A 9556-nucleotide genomic window follows, 5' to 3' on the forward strand; every position below is an offset into this window, starting at 1 on the left:
CCATCCTGAATAAGCTGCTTTCTGAGAGACTGGGCAGCCCTAGGCCTACTGCACATTGTTCAGGGCACACATTGACACTAACTAGGACCCCTTGGTGCTTGTAGGGATTGATCCTTGAGCTCCTAGACACTGTTTCTGACTGAGTGTGAGGTTTCTGGGCCAGACTTGAGGCTGCTCCCCTTGATTCTGATTCTGCCTTTTGATTCCTAGGTAATGACTGCCAGCTGTGTGGGGTAGAGACTTGTTTAGATTTGTTAGAAAGAGAAGATCCTGAAACTTGCCCCTTTGCTAGAAGGCTGTGGATACCTTGAGAACTGGGCAAGTGCTACTGGTCCCAGTCTAGCTGCACCCTGGCCTGGGGCATCTCCACAAAGGACTGATGAGATAAGTAAAGGAAGAGAGTAGTCACTCCAACTCTTGTTCTCTCTGACCTCCTTGCATCTGTCCCTAAATTCAAGGAATGATCCTTGGGACAGGTCTTAGCCTAAAGAGTCTAGGATTTCACCAGAGCAGAAAGACATGGATTTCTTACCTCTCCCCATATTCCTGAAATGTACTCTTAAAGGATATTAAGAAATTTCCCTTGACAGCTGCAAAACCCCAGAGAAGAGATAACATTAAGCTGAGGACACTTTTAATACAGGAAGCATGTTAGGGGGCTCCTCCAAGATATAGCTTGCAAGGTAGGGACAGAGGAGGTAGCCATGGTAGGGATAGGCATGTTTGTTGTTGTTAAGTGCCATCAAGTCAGTTTCAACCCATAGTGACCCTGTATAGGGTTTCTGAGGAGTGGCTGGTGAGCGTGAACCACCGACATTCCATTTCAAACCAACTTTGCAGTCCAGCGCATTAACTCACAGCAGCATACCAGGACTCATGGGGGAACTCCAAATTCATTCTTACCCACCTAGATGGGGGTGCTATAGAAGGAGATGCTCCTCAATCCAGAGGCAACATGGGCTCACCAGAATTGTTGGGGGAACATTTTAGGAGAGAGTTGATATATAAGAGAGAAAGGAAGATAATTAGTCTTAAATCTGATGGGTTAGTCCAGCCCCCACTCTTTTGAGAAAAGAGCCCTGGTAGGATAAACATGGGACTGCTAACTGCAAGGTCAGTGGTTCAAACCCATCAGCAGCTCCACAGGAGATGGGGCTTTCTGCTACCATAAAAATTTACAGTCTTGGAAACTCTATACAAGGTCACTATGAGACAGAATGGAACGACCTGATAGTTTTCCTTCTGAGAAGAAGCCATTCCTGGAGCTGCTGACCCAGGCAGCTGGCAGGTCCATTTGGAGTCAAGACACCATCACTGCTGACAACTCCAACTCTTCAGAGGCCAGGATGGCAGTGGGAGCCGAGGTGATTTCAAAATCAGAAACCCTAGACTAGTATGTTGTGAGGTACTACAGAATTGATTTCTACTCACAGTGAACCTACATAGCAGAGCAATACTGCCCCCTAGGGTTTTCTTGGCCGTAACCTTCAGAAATAGATTCCCACAGAGCTACCGGGTGGGCTTGAATCTTTTGGTTAGCTGCTGAATGCTTACCTATTGTGCCATCAGGGTTCTCTTATGGTAAGTGTAGGTTTCTGATGAAATGGGTGACTTTAAAGAACAGAACTTTGTTTTTTCATCGTTCTGGAGGCTAAATGTTCAAATCAGGATCTTGGCAGTGTCGATTCCTTCTTTGTAGGTAATCCCAGGTATTCTTTCATTCCTTGACCTGTAGATGTTTCTCATAGAGCAACTGATTGCCACCCCATACGTGCATATCTCTGTGTCCAACTGTTCTTTTATAACTCAGAAATTATTAGATTTAGAATCCACCCTACTTGGGTATGATCTATGTAACATAACAAAGAAATCACTATTTCAAAATAAGATTACATCCACATGCATAGGGGTTAGGATCCCAATGCATATTTTGGGGGAATAAAATTCAATCCATAGCAGGAAATAAGATATTTGTCATTTTTCTTGAGAAAAGATATTGGTCATTTTCCTTGAGGAACTCACAGATTGTTTTTAAAAAGAAAAGAAAAAAGTCCTTTTTTTCCTTCAGGCTATATTTCATCCAAGTCATAAAAAATACAAATGCAAAACTGCTTATCCAACAATATTTATACTGCTCACTTTTCATACTACTCTTGATTATATAACAGATGAGACATACATTGTTATGATGAGGTCAAAGAGGTGAAGTTCAGAGGAAGAAAAATAGGAAGGAATTTAATTTAAAAATATTACATGCACAGAAAGTAGGGGACAAAATTAGTATCTAAAACAGAACTATGTTCTACTTGAAAAGTATTACTTGGAACTTCAGAATCTATTTCCCAGCGACTCAATTTAAAGATAACTGTTGAAGAGTTGAGGGAGCAATAGTAATATCCTAGCATATAATCTAGCATCAGAATTTGTCTATACCCATGAGGGATCAGAAGAACCACAATAAACAGGAAACAGGACTTTGAATTGTATTTTGTTTCCATTCTGGTTATCATTCCAGTTCACCTAAATTTAAGAATTTGAGTTCTGTTCTAGTGCACTTCATCAACCATGACTGAACCACTTCAAACTAATTCATAGCTGTTTTTTACTTTCTCATCTCAAATTTATATTCTGCAAATGAATACCTGGAGCAATTTTATCTGAAGAAATATGGCTCCTAAATTTGTTTTTTATATTGCATTTTTATATTAACTTGAACTTTGTTCATCTCAAGGTTTTGTAATTAGTTTTGAAAGTAACAATTGCAAACTCTTTTTAGACATTTATGAAAAATTAAAGTGGCAATGATGTTCAATTTTAATCACTCTCTCAAAACATTTCAACGAAAAGAAAAACACGATCTAAAATATATTACTTTTTCAATCCTATTTTTAAAAATATATGCTAGAAGAGGGTAAAGTAGACATCACACTAAATAGTTTTCCTCTTTTCCAGGTGGGTCTGGTGAAAGGGGATGTGGGATGATGCTGAAAGGATTTCATGGTTCAGTTGTGAGTAATTGTTAGTAGGATTAATTGTGATGGTCAAAACTGAAATTGTAGAAGATGTGTTACTAAAAGGGGGAAATAGTTAATCTTTCATTTTAGGAACAGACAATCCCAGAATTATCAAGAAGGAAGAGTATGAGTGGAGCGTGATATCCCTACCTAGAAAAGTGGCAACAGCAGAGACAGTGGCAGAGAAGGTGGCATGGAGAGACAGAGCTGAGTAAGGCTATGTGCTTTCCAGCAGAAGGCTGATTTGCAGAATGTGCACTTTAGACGTTTAAATGAATATATATTTTTTGTTTTGTATGTGTGCATCAAACATTTTGGGTTTGTTTATTTGTGACTATAACGCGTAAATGGGGAACCATAGGGAACAAGTAGGTTAACTATTATCGCAGGGAGGGAGTTGTATCATTGAGATGAAACCAAGTGTATGGCTTGTTAAATGTAAAGTAGATGATCTTGTCTGTAAACCTTCACTCAATTCACAATAGTTAAATATATATATGGAGTCCTAATGTAGCATCAGCACTGGACCACAAGGTTGTTTGAACCTCAAGATCTGCAGTTCAAATTCATTCAGAAATCCTATGCAGGGTCACTATGAGTTGGAACCGATTCCATGGCACATAACAACAACAACAATGTATATGTGTGTGTGTGGACTAGAATTCAATGCAGCAATGAATCACTTTTAAAACAGTATTATGGACATAGCAACAGAGGGCTAGAGCTGAGAGTGAAGCATCCAGCTGAAATGAAGTGAGGAGAGATGCACGAGAACACCTAAAGTTGCAGATAGTACCCATTTGACTTAGCCTCAATGGTTTGATAATCAGAACCTGACTAGAGGAAGATTAAAAAAAAAAAGAATTTTTGATAAAGGAAACGAAGGTAAAGTGCTACAATTTGATGAACCTGACCTATACTTATGAATGTAGTAGCTCAAAATACCAACTGAGAAGGAAGGAGTCTTCACATCAAGTTATCAATCCTATCCCCTCTGTATACAAGTAGATAGGGATGGGCAACTTAGACATTGGCTATCTAAAATGAGGGGGCGATAAGGGAATGAAGTGACTTTCAACCATGGCAGTGAGGGAGTTTCAAGAGGGAGTTTAGTTTAAGAGTGTGTAGGGGAGTTTCAAGAGGGAGTTTAGTTTAAGAGTGTGTAGGGGAGGATAGAATCCCCACTGAAGAGTTTTCATCTTGTCTAGATGCGTCTGTTGAAAAGAAATGGGGATAAGATTCTTATGATTCAATAATGAGTAATTGTTATCATGAGTAATTGCGACTGTCACAACTGTAAAAGTAGAAGTTTTGTTAACAAAAATGGGGGAGTAGTTAATCTTACAGTCCAGAAACAGAAGACCCTAGGACCATTAAGGGAGAAGAGCACAAGCGGAATGCGGGACCCTATCCAGAGAAGCAGCAACACCAGTGATGGAGGCAGAGATGAGGACATGGAGAGAGGGAGCAGCTGAGGACTCTAGACTCATGGAAAGAGAGGGACTGAGTGCTGGTGGCCAGGAGGCAGGCTTGCAGAATGTACCCTTTGGCTGTTTAAATTATTATATATTCCTGAGTGTTTTTGTGTACATCTCCCCACCCAACCCCCAAAAAAAGAAAAACAGAGGGAATGGAAGCAAATACTGTTGAATGATGTTGCATGGAGGAGATTGTAATTATGAACTGAAATGATGATGTAAACTATGTAAACTATCACTCAGTACACAATAAATTTTTTAAAAAAAGCAATATTGTGATTAAAAAAAAACTTTTAACATAATGTATAAAATTGAAGATTTAAAGTACTTTTCAAGCAAGAAATTCTCAACTTAATACTGTAAAATACACTGAAAACTACCTTAATTTTGATGTAGGCAATATTTCACTAGCACATATTTATTGTAGTTGTTATAGTTAAGTGCTTTCCAGTCTGTTCCAACTCATAACAACCCTGTATACGGTTTCCAAGGAGTGGCTGGTGGGTTTGAACCACCAACCTTGTGGTTACAGTGCCGCCTCACCAGTACTCCATTTAATACACTTAATAGCATTTAATAGACTTAATAATACATAATAGTCACATAAAATAGATAAGAATTTATTCACTAAACACTAGAGATACAAACTGTGTTATCTTAGCTAATATATCAATACATAAAAGCAAAGTGAAGTAAAATATTTTTTAGTTTAATATTCACCCCAGTTCTTAGTTGAAGAATTGCTATTGTTGATGTTGTTGTTAGTGCCGGCAAGTTGGTTCTAACTCATAGTGACTCTGTATAGGGTTTCCAAAGAGCGGCTGGTGGATTTGAACCACCAACCTTGCAGTTAGCAGTCCAGTGCTTATCCTACAGCAACATACCAGAAATATGAAGAATTGCTATAGCATTGCATAAAATATTTTATTACAAACATAGATTTAGTTCATATATAAATATACAGTTCATAAGAAAATATCATTGCAAAAAACCATAATTACACCTAATAAAAAGAATGTCTTCTAATATTTTTCACTTAAACTACCCATGTTGACTAGCAAGATGAATTTCAAGCCTGAGAAATCTCTTTCAACAATGATCTGCATAGCATCCCAAACTACCAATGCAATTTCATATTGTGAATGTTTTCTTCCCAAAATTCTAGGTCCCTTTTTACTTTCCTTAACTCTTTGTATACCTTCAAAGCTTGTTGATACTGAGTCAATATTAACAGTGCAGCCAACTTGTTCTCCTTTTTACTTTTTTCTTTCATTTTGAGAAATTAAATAAAATTTAAATTTTATATATTAAAATTGAGAAATAACTCCATCTCCTCATCAGCATCATTTAAATCAGAGTATTTTCTCCTTTCCTTTGTTACACTTCCAGAATTGGACCTTTTCAGGTTTTCTATCTCGATGGCACTTAACAACAACAACAACAATCATTTCCAAATGTTTTTTAAATGTAAGCTCAGAACCAATTAGAATTTGATAACAAGAATCTAGACCAACTACTCCTAATATGCTATAATTTATTTTCTTTCTTTCTTTTTTGACTTATTCTTGTAGATTGGGTGAAAAGAAAATGATCAGTTTTACATCCCATAATCTGTACACATTTTGTTTAGTTTCATTGATTGCAGTCCCCTCAATGTGACGTCACTTATCCAACTTCCTCCTTGTGTTTTTTGTTTCCATTTCCTTCTGCTTTCCTAATCCTTCTGAACTTTGTCCTTGGATAAATGCTGCCTCATGATCTCAAATGGTTGATTATCCTAAGGTGTGCATACCACACTATCTTATTGTTCTCCTTATAGAACTATCCTTTGACTGAAAATTGAGTCATGGAGTTGAGTTCAGTTCCAGATCTAAAGAGTGACTAAGGGACATAGTCTCAGGGGCTCCACCAGTCTTTCTGACCAGGAAGCCTGGTCTTTTTTTTTTTTTAATGATTTTGAGTTTTATTCCTCAATTTTCTCCAACTCTACCCAGAACCTTCAAATATGATTCCTTTCAGAGCAGTTGGTAGTCGTAGCGAGCCACCATTGAGATCTTCTGGTCTCAGGGTTATGGAGACTGATGTTCCTGTGGTTCATTAGTCCATTGGACTAATTATTTCCATGTGTCTTTGGTTTTCATCATTTTTGTTTCCTCCAGACAAGGAGAGACCAATATTTGCCCCTTAGGTGGCCTCTCACAAGCTTTTAAGACCCCAGTCACTGCTCACTAAGGTAGGATGTAGAACCCAGTCTTTCTGGACTTTCTTATGCCAATTATCTTGGTGTCTCCTGAGACTATAGTTCTGAGCCCCAGGCCCAGTGACAAATTCTCAAGGTGTTTGGTTCTGTCTAAGCAGTTTTCATAACTTTGCTCCCTGTATGCTCCTCCACTTCATGGATATATTTGCAGCAAATATCCTCTGTTAATCCCCCTTTCCCTTCCACTCCCATTCAGTCTGTGTCTATCCATGTATCTATCTTCATGTGGTAGTGGTGGTTATGTACAATGGAGTTGGTTCTGACTCATAGTGACCCTGTGCAGGGTTTCCAAGGCTGTAAATCTTTAAGGGAGCATAAAGCCTCATCTTCCTCCCCCAGAACAGCTGGTAGTTTCAAACTGCTGTGGGGTTAGCAGCCGGATTCATAACGTACATCACCATTATTGCAGGATTGTGTATATAGTATTATTTACCTCTTGCACTGCTCCCAGTGTCTTCCCCTGATTACATTATTTTTGCCAATCTTCCTTTTATTGTATATGGCTTTCCCCTTCACCCAAGTGAAAATGAGTCTACCCTGTAGCTAGTGAATTATCCCCCTTTCCCTCCTACCCGTGGTAACTATCAAAGAATGCTTCTTTAGTGTGAAAATACTTTTTACAATAGTGGTCTCATACAATATTTAACTGTTTGTGATTATCTAATTTCACTCAGTATAATGTCCTCCAAATTTATCCATGTTATAAGGTGTTACAGATTCACCATGATTCTTGTAGCGATTACTCTCTCTTCTGATATATCATTGCCAAAAATTTTCTCCCAGTTTTTAGATTCTTTTTTTGTGCTGTCTTTTGATGCACTTAAGTGTCTAATTTTTAGGAGGTCACCATCATCTATTTTGTCTCCTGCTGTTTGTATGGTTTCAGTTATGTTTAATAGTGTATTTATGCCATGTATCAGAGCTCCTAAGTTTGTCCCTATTTTCTCATTTATGATCTTTATAGTTCTAGGATTTACATTGAGGTCTTTGATCCATCTTGAGTTTGTTTCTGTGTATGGCATGCGATATGGCTCTTGTTTCATTCTTCTGTAAATGGATATCCAGTTTTGTCATTATCAGCTATTAAAGGGAGTCCTGGTGTGGCACTGTATGACACTGTATGACACTGGACTATTGTAAGGTTGGTGGTTTAAACCCACCAGGGTCAATATGAGTCAGAATGGCACTTGATAACAACAGCACTTTTTAAACAGATTATCTCTTCCCCATTTAATGTGTTCTGTCCCTTTGTCAAAGACCTGCTCCCCATAGGCAGGTGGATTTACTTCTAGATTCTCAATTCCCTTCCATTGGTCCGTGTCTGTCATTATACCACGACCAGGCTGTTTTGATTACTGTGGCTATGTATTAGGTTTTAAGATTGGGAAATGTGAGGTCTCCTACTTTATTCTTCTTTAGCAGTATTTTCCTTATTTGGAGTTTCTTTCCTTTCCATGGAGTCCTGGTGTGGTGCTGTAGGATAATGCGCTGGACTGCAAGGTCACTTTGAGCCTTTCCTTATAAAATTGGTGATGACTTTTTTCATGTCTTTAAAGAATAATATTGGAATCTGGATTAGGATTTCATAATATCTGTAGATCACTTAGGGTTAGTTATATTTTCACAATGTTAAGGTTTCCTATCCATGAGCATAGGATATGTTTCCATTTATGTAGGTATCTTTTGGTTTCTTAATGTTTTGTAGTTTTGTTTGTGTAGATCTTTTGGTTCTCTAGGTAGATTTATTCTTAATTCTAAACTTTTAGGTGATATTTGTAATGGTATTGTTGTCCTGATTTCTTTAAATTCTTTGGTTCTCCATGTCAACAAAGGTATCTTACTGTCTTGTGTGAACTGGGCATTAATTAGTCTCCCGGATAATATCCATTTTCAAAGAGAATATTCATTTTTTTAGATTACTACTAATTTTGGAGGTGAGTTTTAAGGATCTGTGAAGTATCATTTCCCTAATATTCTTTGAGTTAATTGGAAAATTTGACCAATTAAAGCAATAATTGGATTTTCAAGTTTACAGGATCCTGAATATTCAGTTAACTCAAACAAGCAACCATTAACAGTAACTAATTCAACACATGTATCAACAACTGTTTGTTTATCTAATTTCACTTTCAGGCATTCTGGAATGACAAACTTAGCATTTTTTGTTGCTTATTCTAACACTCCTTTCAATCTTCTTTGTCTTCTTGCTTTGTACTGCATAGTATTCATCCATAAGAATCGGTTCCACAGTTGCTTCGTTGTTGCCAAATTTTATTTGCAGCTTCTATGCTGCAATTTTTACAATATTTTCATACTTGAAAAGTTTTCAGCATGAATTTCTTCTAGTTAGTCTCATACTAGAATTCAAAGGATAAGAAATAACATTAACATTGTTGTTGTTAATGCCCTCGAGTTAGTTCCAACTCATAGTAACCCTGTACAAGGTTTCTGAGGAGCCAGTGGTGGGTTTGAACTGCCAAACTTGTGGTTCACAGGCCAATGCTGATCCTACAATGCCACACCAGGAGTCTGATATTAACATTAGGCATATTTATAGTACTATATTACAACTATATAAGCATACATTGACAGAACTTCTAGAGGTTCAAGTTGGATTCAAAAGTGGACGTGGAATGAGGGATATCATTGCTGATGTCTGATGGATCTTGGCTGAAAGCAGAGAATACCAGAAAGATGTTTACCTGTGCTCTATTGACTACACAAAGGCTTTCGATTGTGTGGATCATGACAAGCTATGGACAACATTGAGAAGTATGAGTATTCCAGAACACTTAATTGTGCTC

This window comes from Chrysochloris asiatica, unplaced genomic scaffold (assembly GCF_000296735.1).
Source record: "Chrysochloris asiatica unplaced genomic scaffold, ChrAsi1.0 scaffold00012, whole genome shotgun sequence".
Classification (NCBI taxonomy): Eukaryota; Metazoa; Chordata; class Mammalia; order Afrosoricida; family Chrysochloridae; genus Chrysochloris; species Chrysochloris asiatica.